At 41.0% G+C, this 14,881-nt stretch overlaps 1 protein-coding gene across 1 annotated transcript in view; it reads left to right on the top strand.

The window, feature by feature from the left end:
• The window catches only part of TEX11 (testis expressed 11), a gene marked incomplete at both ends in the record, with an annotated part of 517,390 nt that overhangs the window by 91,252 nt on the left and 411,257 nt on the right, over window positions 1-14,881 (top strand). The window lies entirely within an intron of this gene.

Below are 14,881 nucleotides of genomic sequence, written 5' to 3'. Positions count from 1 at the left end.
TGCTGGCAAGGTTGACAGCAGTTAATCATATCGATGCCATACTATTTTTCTATATTGGGATTTGGAGGTGTGAGAAATTTGATAGAATAAATAAAGACTGCTTCCCAGACTGGATCTTAAAAATTTCAAGAGTTGGTAAGATTTTATTTTTCCACTTCATCTCACTCTTTCATTCTTTATCTCCTATTTCAGTGCCGATGCCTATTTCAGGGTTTACTATCACAGAGGTAATTGATATCAAAGATATATTTGGATGTTAGGGAGAATGTTCTAGCGCTCCATAAATTGTACTTACTTGTGAGCTTGATCTTACTTTACCCCCAAATTCTGTGTTATAATGTATAATTTAATTCAGTATATATTTATATATTGCTAATTATGTGCTATATATTCTTTACAGCTTTAAAAATTTAAAGAAAAAATTTAAAAAGAATTTTTATTGATTTTAAGAGAGAGAGGAAGGGAGAGGGAGAGAGAGAAACAGATGTGAGATTAAAACATTGATTGCCTGCCTCCTGCCTGCCCCCAACCGAGGATTGATCCCACAACCCGGGCCTGTGCCCTGATGGAGAATTGAACTGGCAACCTTTCAGTGCACCAAACAATGCCCAACCAACTAAGCTACACCAGCCAGGCAAACAATTTTATATTTACAAAAGCATTAACATGCGGCTCGCGAGCTGCGGTTTGCCGCTCTGTTGACTAATGAGTTTGCCGACCACTGTCCTAGAGCTTCTACTTTTCAGATATTAGATTTCATGTATTATTTTCTAATCTTATTGTCTTTTTCCTATTTTCCATCTCATTTTAATTTTATATTACTGTTTGGATGATTTTATCAATTTTATTTTCCAACACTTTCCATGACTTTTTCATTTTGATGCCATGCTTTTAATTTCTAGGGGTTCTTTTTATTTTTCTGTATTTCTTTTTCATAGCATCCTGTCTTTTTTATTGTCTAAAGTATTACATGTGTCTCCTTTTTCCCCAATTGACCCCGCTGGCCACTCCCACCCCCAAGATAAGCCCCCATCGCCCCAGTGTCTGTGTCCATTGGTTATGCTAATATGCATGCATACAAGTCCTTTGGTTGATCTCTACCCACCCCCTCCCCTGATTTCTCTTTGAGGTTGGACGGTCTGTTCAGTGTTACCTTGTCTCTGGATCTATTTTTGTTTATCAGTTTATGTTGTTCATTATATTCCATAAATGAGTGAGATCATGTGATATTTCTCTTTCTCTGACTGGCTTATTTCACTTAGCATAATGCTGTCCAGTTCCATCCATGCTGTTGCAAATGGTAAAAGTTCCTTCTTTTTTATAGCAGCGTAGTATTCCATTGTGTAGGTGTACCACAGTTTTTTATTCCACTCATCTACTGATGGCCACTTAGGCTGTTTCCAAATCTTAGCTATTGTAAATTGTGCTGCTATGAAAATTGGGGTGCATATATCCTTTCTGATTGGTGTTTCTGGTTTCTTGGGATATATTGCTAGAAGTGGGATTACTGGATCAAACTGGAGTTCCATTTTTAACTTTTTGTTTTTGACAGTGGCTGAACCAGTCTGCATTCCCACCAGCAGTACACGAGGGTTCTTTTTTCTCCACATCCTTGCCAGCACTTGTGTTTGTTGATTTGTTGATGATAGCCATTCTGACAGGTGTGAGATACTAACTCATTGTTGTTTTGATTTCCATCTCTTGGATGATTAGTGACATTGAGCACGTTTTCATGTGTCTCTTGGCCTTCTGTATGTCCTCTTTCAAAAAGAGTCTATTTAGATCCTTTGCCCATTTATTAATTGGATTGCTTATCTTCCTTTTGTTAAGTTGCATGAATTCCCTGTAAATTTTGGAGATTAAACCCCTATCTAATAAAGAGGGGATATGCAAATTGACCATCATGCCGTAATGGTCAAGATGGCTGCACCCACATTGGAGGCAGGGATTCTGTAACACAAGATGGCTGCACCCACAGTGGAGGCCGAGTTCCCATAATGAGCCTTAACCAGCAATCAGCAGGAACCTGAGGCTGTGCCCCCCACCTGGTGGGGCTTGATAGGGGACCTCAGGCCATGCCCCATGCCCCAGCACCAGGCCGGGGGACCTCAGGCCATGCCCCCTGCCCTGGCGCCAGGCTGGGGGGCCTCAGGCCATGCCCCCTGCCTAATGGAGCTTGACAGGGCACCTCAGGCTGCACCACCCGCCCCAACACTGGGCCAGGGGACCTGAGGCCGTGCCCTATGCCCTGGCGCCAGGCTGTGGGACCTGAGGCCGCTCCCCCTGCTTGGTGGGGCTTGACAGGTGACCTCAGGCCACGCCCCCTGGAGCAGGCCAGGGGACCTCAAGGTACAATCCCTGGTTCTGGGCCTGAGGACCTCAGGCCATGCCCCCTGCCTGTGGGGTTTAATGGGGGACCTCAGGCCGGGACACCTGCCCACAGGGCTTGATGGGGATCCTCAAGGCAACCCCCTAGCCCAGGCTGGGGGACCTGAGGCCGCGCCCCCCACCTGGCAGGGCTTGACAGGAACGTCAAGGCATTCCCCATGCCCTGGCCCGGGCTGGGGGACCTCAGGCCACGCACCCTGCCCCAGTGCCGGGCCAGGCGAACTGAGACCGCAACCCCCACCTGGTGGGGCTTGATGGGGGTAGGGTCAGCTGGGTCTGGATCTAGCCCACTGGGGGTGGGGCTAGTTGGGTCTGGGTCTAGCGTGATTACAAGGCGCATGTGGGTGGGCGGGGACTTGACTCCGATTCCCGTGGCACACCCCAGATTCAGATAGGAGGAAGATTTTCATATACATTTTATTAATTTTCTTTCATCTCTGACACTTCTATTATAGAGAAAGGGCAAATAGCAATATTAAAATATTTCCTCTAATTAATTCCCTTTTAATGTGCACGAATTTCGTGCACCAGGTCACTAGTCAGAGATAACATTGGCAAATATGTTCTCCCATGCAGTGGGCTCTCTTATTGTTTTATTGATGGTTTCTTTTGCTATGCAAAGCTTTTTATTTTGATGTAGACCCAGTTGTTTATTTTCTCCTTAGTCTCTACTTCCCTAGGAGCTGTTTGATAAAGATACTGCTATGACATATGCCTGATATTTTGATGCCTATGGAGTTTTCTATGATGTTTATCATTTCCTGTCTTACATTTAAGTCCTTTAACCATTTTGGGTTTATTTTTGTGTATGGTGTAAGTTTGTGATCTAGTTTCACTTTTTGCATGTATCTGATCAATTTTCCCAGCACCGTTTATTGAACAGATTGTCTTGACTCCATTGTATGCTCTTGCCTCCTTTGTGAAATATTAATTGAGCATAATGTCTTGGGTCTATTTCTGGGTTCTCTGTTCTGTTCCATTGGTCTATATATCTGTTCTTGTACTAGTACCAGGCTGTTTTGAGAACAGTGGCTTTGTAATATAGCTTGATATCTGGTATTGTGATCCCTTCAACTTTGTTCTTCTTTCTCAGGATTGCTGTGGCTATTTGGGGCCTTTTTAAATTCCAGATGAATTTTTGGAGAGTTTGATCTCGGTCTCTGAAATATGCTGTTGGTATGTTAATGGTGATTGAATTGAATCTATAAATTGCTTTGGGTAGTATGGACATTTTAATGATATTGATGCTATCTCTTTTTTCAATGTCCTTTAGTTTCCGAGTACAGGTCTTTTCCCTCCTTAGTTAATTTTGTTCCTATGTATCTTAATTTTTTTGTTGCAATGGTTAATGGGATTTTTTTCATTGTTTCTCTTTCTGTGAGTTCATTGTTGGTGTATAAAAAGCCATAGATTTCTAGGTATTAATTTTTTATCCTGCTACATTGCCAAATTCGTTTATTATGTCTAGTAGTTTTTTGATAGAGTCTTTGGAGTATTTTATGGACAATATCATGTCATCTGCGAATGACAGTTTTACTTCTTTTCCAATTTGGAGGCCTTTTATTTCTTCTTCTTGTCTGATCACTATGGCTAGGAATTCCAATACTATGTTGAACAGGAGTGGTGAAAGTGAGCATCTCTGTCTTTTCCTGTTCTTAGGAGAAGAGGTTTTAGTTTTTGCCCATTGGGTATAATGTGGGCTGTTCATTTGTCATATAAGGCTTTTATTATGTTGAGGTATGTTCACTCTATTCCAACTTTGCTGAGAGTTTTTATCAAGAAAGGATGTTGGATTTTGTCAAATGCTTTTTCTGCATCAGTTGATATGATTATGTGATTTTTGTCTCTCAATTTGTTTATGTGATGTATCACATTTATTGATTTGCGGATATTGTACCATCCTTGCATCCCCAGAATAAATCTCACTTGGTCATGGTGTATGATCTTTCTGATGTACTGCTGGATCCAATTTGCTAGAATTTTTTTGAGGATTTTAGCATCTATGTTCATGAAGAATATTGGTATGTACTTCTCTTTGTGGTGTCTTTATCTGGTTTTGGAATTAGTGTAATATTGGCTTCATAGAAAGAGCTTGGAGTGTGCCTTCCTCTTGAATTTTTTGGAATAGTCTGAAGTAGATAGGTTTTAGTTCTTCTTTGAATGTTTGTAATAACTCCCCTGTAAAGCCATCCAGACCAGGGCTTTTGTTTGCTGGAAGATTTTTGATTACTGCTTCAATTTCTTTCATAGTTATTGGCCTATTCAGGTTTTTTATTATTCCTGGTTGAATTTTGGAAGCTTGTATTTTTCTAAAAATATGTCCATTTCATCTAGTTTATCCAGTTTGTTGGAATAGAGTTGTTCATAGTATTTTTCATAATCCTTTGTATTCTGTGGGGTCGATTGTTACTTCACCTCTTTCATTTCTAATTTTGTTTATTTGGGTCCTTTCTTTTTGTTTCTTGGTGAGCCTGGATAGAGGTTCATCAATCTTGTTTATCCTTTCAAAGAACCAGCTCTTGGTTTTATTGATCCGTTGTATAAATATTTTTAACTCTATGTTGTTAATTTCTGCTCTGATTTTTATTATTTCCTTCCTTGTGCTTACTCTGGGTTTTTCTTTTCTTTTTTTTTTTTTAATATATTTTATTGATTTTTTACAGAGAGGAAGGGAGAGGGATAGAGAGTTAGAAACATCAATGAGAGAGAAACATTGATCAGCTGCCTCCTGCATACCTCCTACCGGGGATGTGCCTGCAACCAAGGCACAACATGCTCTTGACCGGAATCGAACCTGGGACCTTTCAGTCCGCAGGCCGACGCTCTATCCACTGAGCCAAACCGGTTTCAGCTGGTTTTTTCTTGTTGCTCTCTTTCTAATTCCTTAAGTTGTAGGGTTAGATAATTTATTACCATTTTTTCTAGTTTTTTGAGGTAAGACTGTAGAGTTATGAACTTCCCTCTCAGGACTGCTTTCACTGTGTACCTTAGATTTTTCATTGTGTTTTCATTGTCATTTGTTACCAGGATGATTTTTATTTTTTCTTTGATATCTTTGGTAACCCAATCATTGTTTAATAGCATGGGATTCAGCCTCCAAATGTTTGATTTTTTTGCATTGTTTTTATTGTAGTTGATTTCTCATTTTTTGCTATTGTGATATGAGAAGACACTTGATATGATTTCTATATTCTTGAATTTGAAGAGACTATGCCTGTGTCCCAATCTGTGGTCTATCTTTGAAAATGTCTGGTGTGCATGTGAGAAGGATGTATATTCTGTAGCTTTGAGGTGAAATATTCTGAAGTTGTCAATTAATTCCATCTGATCTAATGAGTCATTTAGGATTGATGTTTCTTTGCTGATTTTTTATTTAAAGGATTTATTCAGTGTTTTCATTGGGGTATTTAAGTCCACTACCATGATTGTAGTGCTGTCAATCCCTCCCTTGTATCTTCCAGAAGTTTTTTTTTATGTATTTGGGTGCTCATATATTGGGTGCATATATGTTTTACCAGAGTTATATCCTCTTGTTGACTTGCTCCCTTTAGTGTTATGAAGTCGCCCTCCTGATCTATTGTTATGGGGGCCTTCACTTAGAGGTCTATTTTGTCAGATATAAGTATTGCTACCAGGATTTTTTTTTTTTCATTCCAGTCGCCTGAAAAATATTTTTCCATCTCTTCACTCTCAGTCTGTGTGAGTCCTTTGTTATGAGTTGCGTCTCTTATAGATAGCAGATATATGGCTCATGTTTTCTTATCCATTCAACTGTCCTATGTCTTTTCATTGGAGCATTTAATTGTTATATTTTACAATAACATTTTATTTTACATTTAAAGTTATTATTGATAGGTACTTGTTTGTCGCCATTTGTTTTCTTTATGGCTGTGCTCCATCTTCCCTTCCTATTTCTTCTTTTTATAGCAGTCCCTTTAGCATTTTTTGCATTGCTGGCTTGGTGGTAATAAACTCCCTTATCCATTTTTTGTCTGTGAAGCTCCTGATTTCACCTTCCATTTTGAATGATAGCCTTACTGGGTATAATATTCTTGGATTCAGTCCATTGCTTTGACTCACTTTGTATATTTCCATTCCCTTCCAGCCTGGTATGTTTCTGTTGAGAAATCAGTTGATATTCTAATGGGATATCCCTTATTGGTAACTTTCTGTCTCTCTCTGGCAGCCTTTAAGATTCTTACTTCGTTGTTGGTTTTTGCCAATTTAATGATGATGTGTCTTGGTGTCGGTCTTTGGGTTCATCTTGTTTGGGCCTCTTTGAGCTTCTTGGACTTGTGTGTGTTTTTTCTTACCAATATCAGGGAATTTTTCTGTCTTTATTTCTTTAAACAGGTTTTCTATTCATCGCTCAGTTTTCTCTCCTTTGGCACCCCTATTATGTGGATGTTATTTTATTTCATGTTGTCCTAAATCTCCCTTAGGCTCTTCTCCTGCTGTTTAAGTTTTTTTCCAGTTGTTGCTCTCCTTGTGTGTTTTTTTCCTACCTTGTTTTCTAGCTTGCTCATTCGGTCCTCAATTTCTTCTTGTGTACTGTTGTTGATTTCTATTTTGTTTTTTATTGTAGCTATGTCATTCTTCATTTCTACTTGGTTCTTTTTCATTTCCTCTTAATTCTTACAAATGTTGTTGAATTTGTTTTCCATCCTTTTCAGTGTCCTTATGATTATTGCTCTCAATTCTTTCTCTGACAAATTTCTTGCCTCCATTTTGTTTATTTCCCATTCTGGTGATTCCTCCCTTTCTTTTGTATGGGGCTGTTTTTTGATATAGCCATTTTTGCTCCTCTTAGGGTGTCTGGTTATGTGGTTCACTCTCTACCACCTTGTCCAAAAGGCACAAAATACAACTCGACAAGACACAACACAGAGGGAACAAAAAATGATTGTATTCACGACACCCATAACCCCAGATAAAGGTGTCCACCTGAGAAAAGAGTATCAGGGGAAAGAAAAGAGTGCCAAAATGATATTGAGAAAAGGAAAAAAGGTAAGAAAGAAAAGAAAAAGTAGAAAAAAGAAGGGGAAAATTATATGTATATGGGGAGAAAACTCCACTAAACCAACAAATAAAAAATGAAAACAACAAATACACACACACAAAAATGACGGGAACTGAATCTGAAGAGGCAGAGTTTATTTCCAGAAAGTAAGGTAAAGGAATTGAATGAATGTGGGAATGGGCTCTATTCAGTATAAAGGAGGTAGAAAGAGAATGAGTGTGTAAGAAGAAAAGTAGATAACAAAATACTCATTAAAAAAAAGATATATATATATATATATATATATATATATATATATATATAAATAAATTTTTCCCCTTTAATATATCTTTCTATATAGTCATCTATTTTTGGAAAAGGAGAATAGAGTAGAGAGTAAGTAGGCTTGAGTTTGGTGAGTGAAACTACGCTATTAGTAGAAGAGAGCGAGCAAGGAGAGGAAAAACAAAAGCAACCAAACAAACAACAACCACAACAAAATTGGCTAGCAAAGAAAGAGAAAAAAGAAAGGTGCATGGATTTGGAGCAGGGAAGAGGAAATTAGATATATGAGTAAGCCAGTAGAGTCTACTGTAATAGTCATGCGTCAATAAAGCAGTTAGAGAAGGTTAATTTTTAACAAGCAGTAAATAGAAAGGAGAGAGTAAAACTAATGCAGGAACAGGAAAAGAGAAACATGATGAAAAAGGGACAAGTGAGGAAGAAAAGGTTGGCAAAAAGGAAAAAATGAGATAAAGTAAAGTAATGAGAAAAAATAAAAATAGAATGTAGAACACGAATTAAAAAAATGGTTAAAAAGTAATTAAAAATAAAATAAAGAAAAAGTTTCTTAAGTAAAAGGTAAAAAGTAAAAAAGTGAAGTAGTGAAGTGTCCTTCGCTTCAGCTGAGTTTTTTTTTTTAAATCTTTATTGTTCAGATTATTATAGATCTTTCTCTTTTTTCCCCCCATAGCTCCTCTCCACCCACTTCCCACCCCACTCCAGGCCTTCCCCCCCACACTGACCTCGTCCATAGGTATAAGCTCTTTGTCCAATCTCTTCCCACACCCTCATATCCCCTTCCCCCTGAGAATTGTCAGTCTGCTCCCTTTCAATGCCCTTGATTCTATTATATTCACCAATTTGTTCTGTTCATTAGGTTTTTTATTCACTTGATTTTTAGATTCACTTGTTGATAGATATGTATTTGTTGTTCATAATTTTTATCTTTACCTTTTTCTTCTTCTTCCTCTTCTTAGAGAATACCCTTCAGCATTTCATGTAATACTGGTTTGGTGGTGATGAACTCCTTTAGCTTTTTCTTGTCTGTGAAGCTCTTTATCTGACCTCCAATTCTAAATGATAGCTTTGCTGGGTAGAGTACTCTTGGTTGTAGGTTCTTGCTATTCATCACTTTGAATATTTCTTGCTACTCCCTTCTGGCCTGCAAAGTTTCTGTTGAGAAATCAGCTGACAGTTGTATGGGTACTCCCTTGTAGGTAACTAATTGTTTTTCTCTTGCTGCTTTTAAGATTCTCTCTTTGTCTTTTTTCCTTGGCATTTTAAATATGATATGTCTTTGTGTGGTCCTCTTTGGATTCCTCTTGTTTGGGGTTCTCTGCACTTCCTGGACTTGTAAGTCTATTTCTTTCACCAGGTAGGGGAAGTTTTCTGTCATTATTTCTTAAAATAGGTTTTCAGTATCTTGCTCTCTCTCTTCTTCTGGCACCCCCATAATTCTGATGTTGGTATGCTTGAAGTTGTCCCAGAAGCTCCTTACACCATCTTCATATTTTTGGATTCTTTTTTCATTCTGCTTTTCTGGTTGGGTGTTTTTTGCTTTTTCATTTTTCAAATCTTTGGTTTGATTCTTGGGATCCTCTAGTCTGCTGTTGAATCTCTGTATATTATTCTTTATTTCAGTCAGTGTATGCTTAATTTCCGATTGGTTCTTTTCCATATCCTTAAAGGTCTCACTAAATTTCTTGGAGGTTTCTAGAATATTCTTGAGTAACCTTATAACTGTGGTTTTGAACTCTCTATTCAGTATTTTGCTTTCATCCGTTTCTTTCATTTGTGACTTGTTTCTTTGTCTCCGCATTTTGGCTGCTTCCCCGTGTTTTTTTCTATGTACTGGGTAGCTGCTAAGTCTCCTTGAGTTGATAGAGTGCCCTTGTGTGGTAGGTGTTCTATAGGGCCCAGTGGCTCAGCTTCCCCATTCACCTGAGGTGGACACTCTTAGTGTACCCCTTTGTGTTCTGTGTGCACAGTTTTGTTGTAGTTAAGCCTTGATTGCTGTTGGAATCACTGGGTAAAATTGACCTCCAGGCCAATTGGCTGTGATGACCACCTGTGTCTACACTGGAAGTTCTGTTGCTCAGGAGACACCCTTATGGGGCAGGACTTACTTCAGTGGGGCTTTGGTGCTCACTGAGTCTGCCCCTTGAGTGTGTTTCTTATGGATGTTAAAGAGTTATAATAATCCGGTATGGTCTCACTCTGACCACTGGGTACACTGGCTCTTGGATATTCAAGGAGGTGCAAGGTCAGCCACTGTCTAGAGCCACCCAGCAGGAGCTACAGTGAGATCTGCAGACTCCTCCTCTTTGTATGGAGTTTGGAAGTGCCCAGATGAGGCCCAGCTGTGAAGCAAGGCAGGCTGCTGCTGGGCCTTCTTTTGGAAGCTCTGGGGCTCTCTGACCCAGCTGCAGTTTGACATGTTTTAGGGGGAGTAAGGACAGGCCATTCATATGCAAAAGCCAATGCGCACAGCTTGAGTGGGTTGTAAATTGGTTGGGGCGGGGTCTCTGGGAATCACCAGTGTAGAGCAAACAGCAATGGCTGCCAGTCAGTCCTGCACCAGAGAGGTTCCCAGGTCTCTGTGTCCCACGTCCCCGTGCAGGAACAATGATCGCTGCGAGCACCTCTGAGAGAAAGCCACCCTCGCATTCCTGTCCCGATGCCAGACAGTCCAGTTTCTCCCCATATGTGTCTGGGACCCCTAAAAGTTTCACCCGGAACTGGAGCTCAGAGCAATCGGGAGCTTGTATCTCCCTCTGATTAAAAGAGCAGCACATCCAGTTGCCAGCACTTTCCGCCTCTCCGCACCTCTTACCAGTCTCACTGAGCTTTCTTCACCTCTCTAGTTGTGGAACTTTCACTCAGCCAGCTTTCCCATGGTTCTGGGTGTGCTGGTTGTTCTGCCTTTTAGTTGTAGTTTTGATGTGGTTGTGAGAGGCAGCAAGTATAGGTGTTTACCTATTCCACCATCTTGGTTCTCTCCAAGAAGTGTAGCTTAGCTGAGTTTTAATGTCTCAGGGGGGCTGGTTTAAGACCCCCCTCTACTGTTCTGTCTGGCAAGTCTCAGTTTCTTGTTATGTAGTCAGCACTGTGTTGACGTTCCCAGCGATCCACTGCTCCTCTGTGTCAGACTCCACAGCCTTGATTTCAGACAGGCAGGATCAATCTGCCCGCTTTGTTTGGCTGCCTGCTTTCAGTGGTTTTTACACAAGCATCTATTTCTGACATGGGCTCTAAGTGGCAGTGTTGCTGTATTAGTTTCCAAGACCACATGGCCCCTTGACCCAGTCCCTGAGGGTTCCCTGCAGTTATTCAGAATCATTGTTTCCCTGCCAAGCTCAAGGCTGGGTGCAGCTGCACTGCTAGTAGGGTCTGGCTCCTTCATGAGAAAAATGGTTGTGCAGTGTTCAAGGGACCAGACTTTCCCAGAGCTGGCTTCCTGGTTGCCTCTCCCTGTTTTGCTCCCCAGCTTCCACAAAACCACCTTCCTCTGCATCGCAGCCTTGATGAGTTTTTGTAATTGAAAGATTTTATGTACTGGGTTTAGCAAGTGAATTCAAGGAATATATATATATATAAAGACAGAGTAATTGCACCACTGTGCTTCTCTCTCACCCTTCCCCTTCCCCCTCCCCCCAGCACTGTGGCGCCAGTGCAGAACTTCAGGCTGCCTTTTTGGTCACAGCCTCCCATATTGTGGACTTAGATCTAATGTGCCTATAGTTGAGTGTTACACATGTCCCCGAGGGACACAGACTTGGTGCAGTGCAGTTTGCTTCTGACCCTCTAGTCCCAGTTGTGCATGTCTCTCTCTCTATCCCAGATCCCCGATCCTACCATTCTCCAGGTGTTCTCTGTCCTTTCCGGCCATGGATTGTCTCACCTGCTATGTTTAATTCGCCAATTCTGGGTGGATGTTATTCATTTCAGCTGTGTCTTCTATCTGCTCTGTGAGAAGGTGCAGGACATGTCCGCCTATTCGGTTGCCATTTTGTCTCCCCCTGGACAAAGTTTTTAAGAGCCCGTAGCTGGGAAGGCTGGAGTCTCAGTGTTGGTGGGTTCACAGCTGAGGCTGCAGGTCCCTGGCCAGTGTGGCTGTAAGTTCCCAGTTGGTGTCCGAGGTCTCCCCAGGTAGAGGTGAGGCTGGGCTCCCAGTCACAGCCACTCTCCCCTTCAAGATGGCACAGTCTCTGCAGCAGATCCAGCTGCCCTGGGAGAGATGGCAGTGGTAGTAGAGGCTGCCCGGCTAGGGGAGCCTGGTCTGCCAGCCCCAACAGTCATGCAGAATATGATTGTCCATCACTCACATGCACACACCCCCCCAACATTTTCACGCATTCCCCTTTTGCTCCCTCACTTACTCATACTCTCTTCCTCACTGCTGTCCTGTCGGCTGCCATTTTCACATCCTGTCTTTTTTGTGTGAATAATTTTTTAAATGAAAGTATAGTTTACATACAGTATTATAATATTTTCAGGTGTACAACATAGTGATTCAACACATGTATATATACTAGAGGCCCGGTGCATGAAATTCGTGCACGGGAGGGTCCCTCAGCCTGGCCTGTACCCTTTCCAATCTGGGACTCCTCGGGTGATGTCCCTTTCACAATCCAGGACTGCTGGCTCCTAACTGCTCACCTGCCTGCCTGCCTGATCGCCCCTAACCACTCTCCCTGCCAGCCTGATCACCCCTAACTGCTCTCCCCTGCTGACCTGATCACCTCTAACTGCTCTACTGCTGGCCTGATCACCCCTAACTGCCTCTGTCTTGGCCCCCACCACCATGGCTTTATCCGGAAGGGTGATCAGAAGATGTCCAGTCTACCTGGTCTAATTAGCATATTACCCTTTTATTAGTATAGATACCTTATGAAGTGATCACTACAATAAGTCTAGTAACCTTTCGCAGTACAAAGTTTTTGCGATACTATTAACTATGTTCCCTGTGCTGTACACTACATCACTGTCGTTTATTTATTTTATAACTGAAAATTTGTACCTTTTGTTCTCCTTTACCCTTTTCACCCATCTCTCCACCTCTCTTCCCTCTGGCAACCTGGACCAGTTTGTTCTCTATACAACAAAACCTTGATAAAGCCAACTAATTCAGGCAAGGGATATGTCCATTAAAGCCTAAAATTTATTATATAATATAGTGGGTTTCCCGAATGCATGTGTAAAAGAATTGACAAATTAATTTAGTTTACCTGTTTTTACTTATATAAACACATTTGTGCCATTAAAATTAAGTATGGCCCTAACGGATTTGGCTCAATGGATAGAGCGTCGGCCTGCGGACTGAAGGGTCCCAGGTTCGATTCCAGTCAAGGGCATGTACCTTGGTTGCGGGCACATCCCCCATAGGGGGTGTGCAGGAGGCAGCTGATCAATGTTTTCCTCTCATCAATGTTTCTAACTCTCCATCCCTCTCCCTTCCTCCCTGTAAAAAAAATCAATAAGATATATTTAAGAAAATTAAGTATGTATGAAAAGTTTAATTTCACAGAAAAGTTTTCTATATGTATTGTAGCAATTTTAAATTTATACTGAATAGGTCTAGCAAATGGGTGTATTTACCAGTCACTGCAAGTAAATGCACATGGCTGGGGTGTGGCTTAGCACATGTGGGAACATCAGCAAGCATTAAAACTGCTGCAGAAAGTCAGGCCACAAGACAACAGAATGAATTACCATGTGAGATGTGGTGTGATCACGTGCTAATCATTCGCTGAACATCATTTACAAGCAGTGACTCTTGGATTTAAATATGTAGACTATAGTTGTAGATATGTAATATTTATGTTGGCGAAATTACTACAGTGTTTTTTCCAACATATGGCCTATTCACTAACATTTTTAAAAAATAATTTAATTGCCTGGCCAATGTGGCTCAGTTGGTTGAGTGTCAACCTATGAATCAGAAGGTCACGGTTCCATTCCCAATCAGGGCACATGCCTGGGTTGCGGGCTCGATCCCCAGTGGGGGGCGTGCAGGAGGCAGCCAGTCAATTATTCTCTCTCACCATTGATGTTTCTATATCTCTCTCCTCCATTCCTCTCTCAAATCAATAAAAATATATTAAAAAGATATTAATTTAATAATTAATAGTTAATATAATAAAAATTATAACCTATTTAATTATAAGCAAATTTGGTTAAAAGCATTTTTAAATGAACAGGGTGTTAATTTTCACATATGACATATGGACTGGAAATTTTGTTCCATCAGAAGTCCACTAAATCAAGGTCTGCAAAATTGAGAGTTTGCTGTATATATTACTCTGTTTCTGTTTTGCTTTGTTTGTTCATTTCTTTTGTTTTATTTTTAGGTTCCATATATAAGTGAAATCACATGGTATTTGTTGTTCTCTGTCTGAAGCATTTCACTTAGCATAATATCCTCTATGTTCATCCATTTTGTCACAATTAGCAGGATTTCATTCATTTTTTTTATTGCTGCATAATATTTCATACTAGAGGCCCAGGGCACAGATTTGTGCACTAGCGGGGTCCCTCAGCCTGGCCTGTGGGGATTGGGCCAAAACCAGCTCTCTGACATCCCCTGAGGGGTCCCAGATTGCGAGAGGGTGGTTCTTGGGTGACGCACCCTGGAATTGGGCTTCCTCCTCTCTGGTTCCGGGTGTGTCACCCGAGTATCGCAGCTGCCAAGTCACTGCAGTTTGGCAGCTCCTGCATTGAGCGTCTGCCCCCTGGTGGTCAGTGCATGTCATAGCTACCGGTTGGAGCATCTGCCCCCTGGTGGTCATTGCACATCATAGCTACTGGTTGGACGGTCAGATGGTCACTTAGGCTTTTACATATCCCATCTGCTTTATGCATTCATTTATTCATGGACACTTAGTTAGCTTCCACATCTTGGCTATTGTAAATAATGCTGCAGTGAACACGGGTGCATTTTATTTGAATTAGTGTTTTTGTTTTGTTTGGATAAATACCCAGAAGTGGAAGAATTGCTGGGTCATATGGTAATTCTGTTTTTAGCTTTTTGAGGAACCTTCATACTGTCTTCCATAGTGGCTGCACCAATTTACAATTCCATCAACAGTGCATGAAAGTTTTCTTTTTTTCCACATCCTCACCAACATTGTTTCACAGCATCCTATTATTTCAGGGTTGCAGTAGCTTATTTTCTCTCTTAGAATATATTGACAAATTTTTCTCCCCCATATT

The sequence above is a fragment of the Plecotus auritus genome (genome assembly GCF_963455305.1).
Source record: "Plecotus auritus genome assembly, chromosome: X".
NCBI classification, from domain to species: Eukaryota; Metazoa; Chordata; class Mammalia; order Chiroptera; family Vespertilionidae; genus Plecotus; species Plecotus auritus.
Note: the sequence above shows the minus strand (reverse complement) of the source record. Positions and strands in the feature narration are given on the sequence as shown.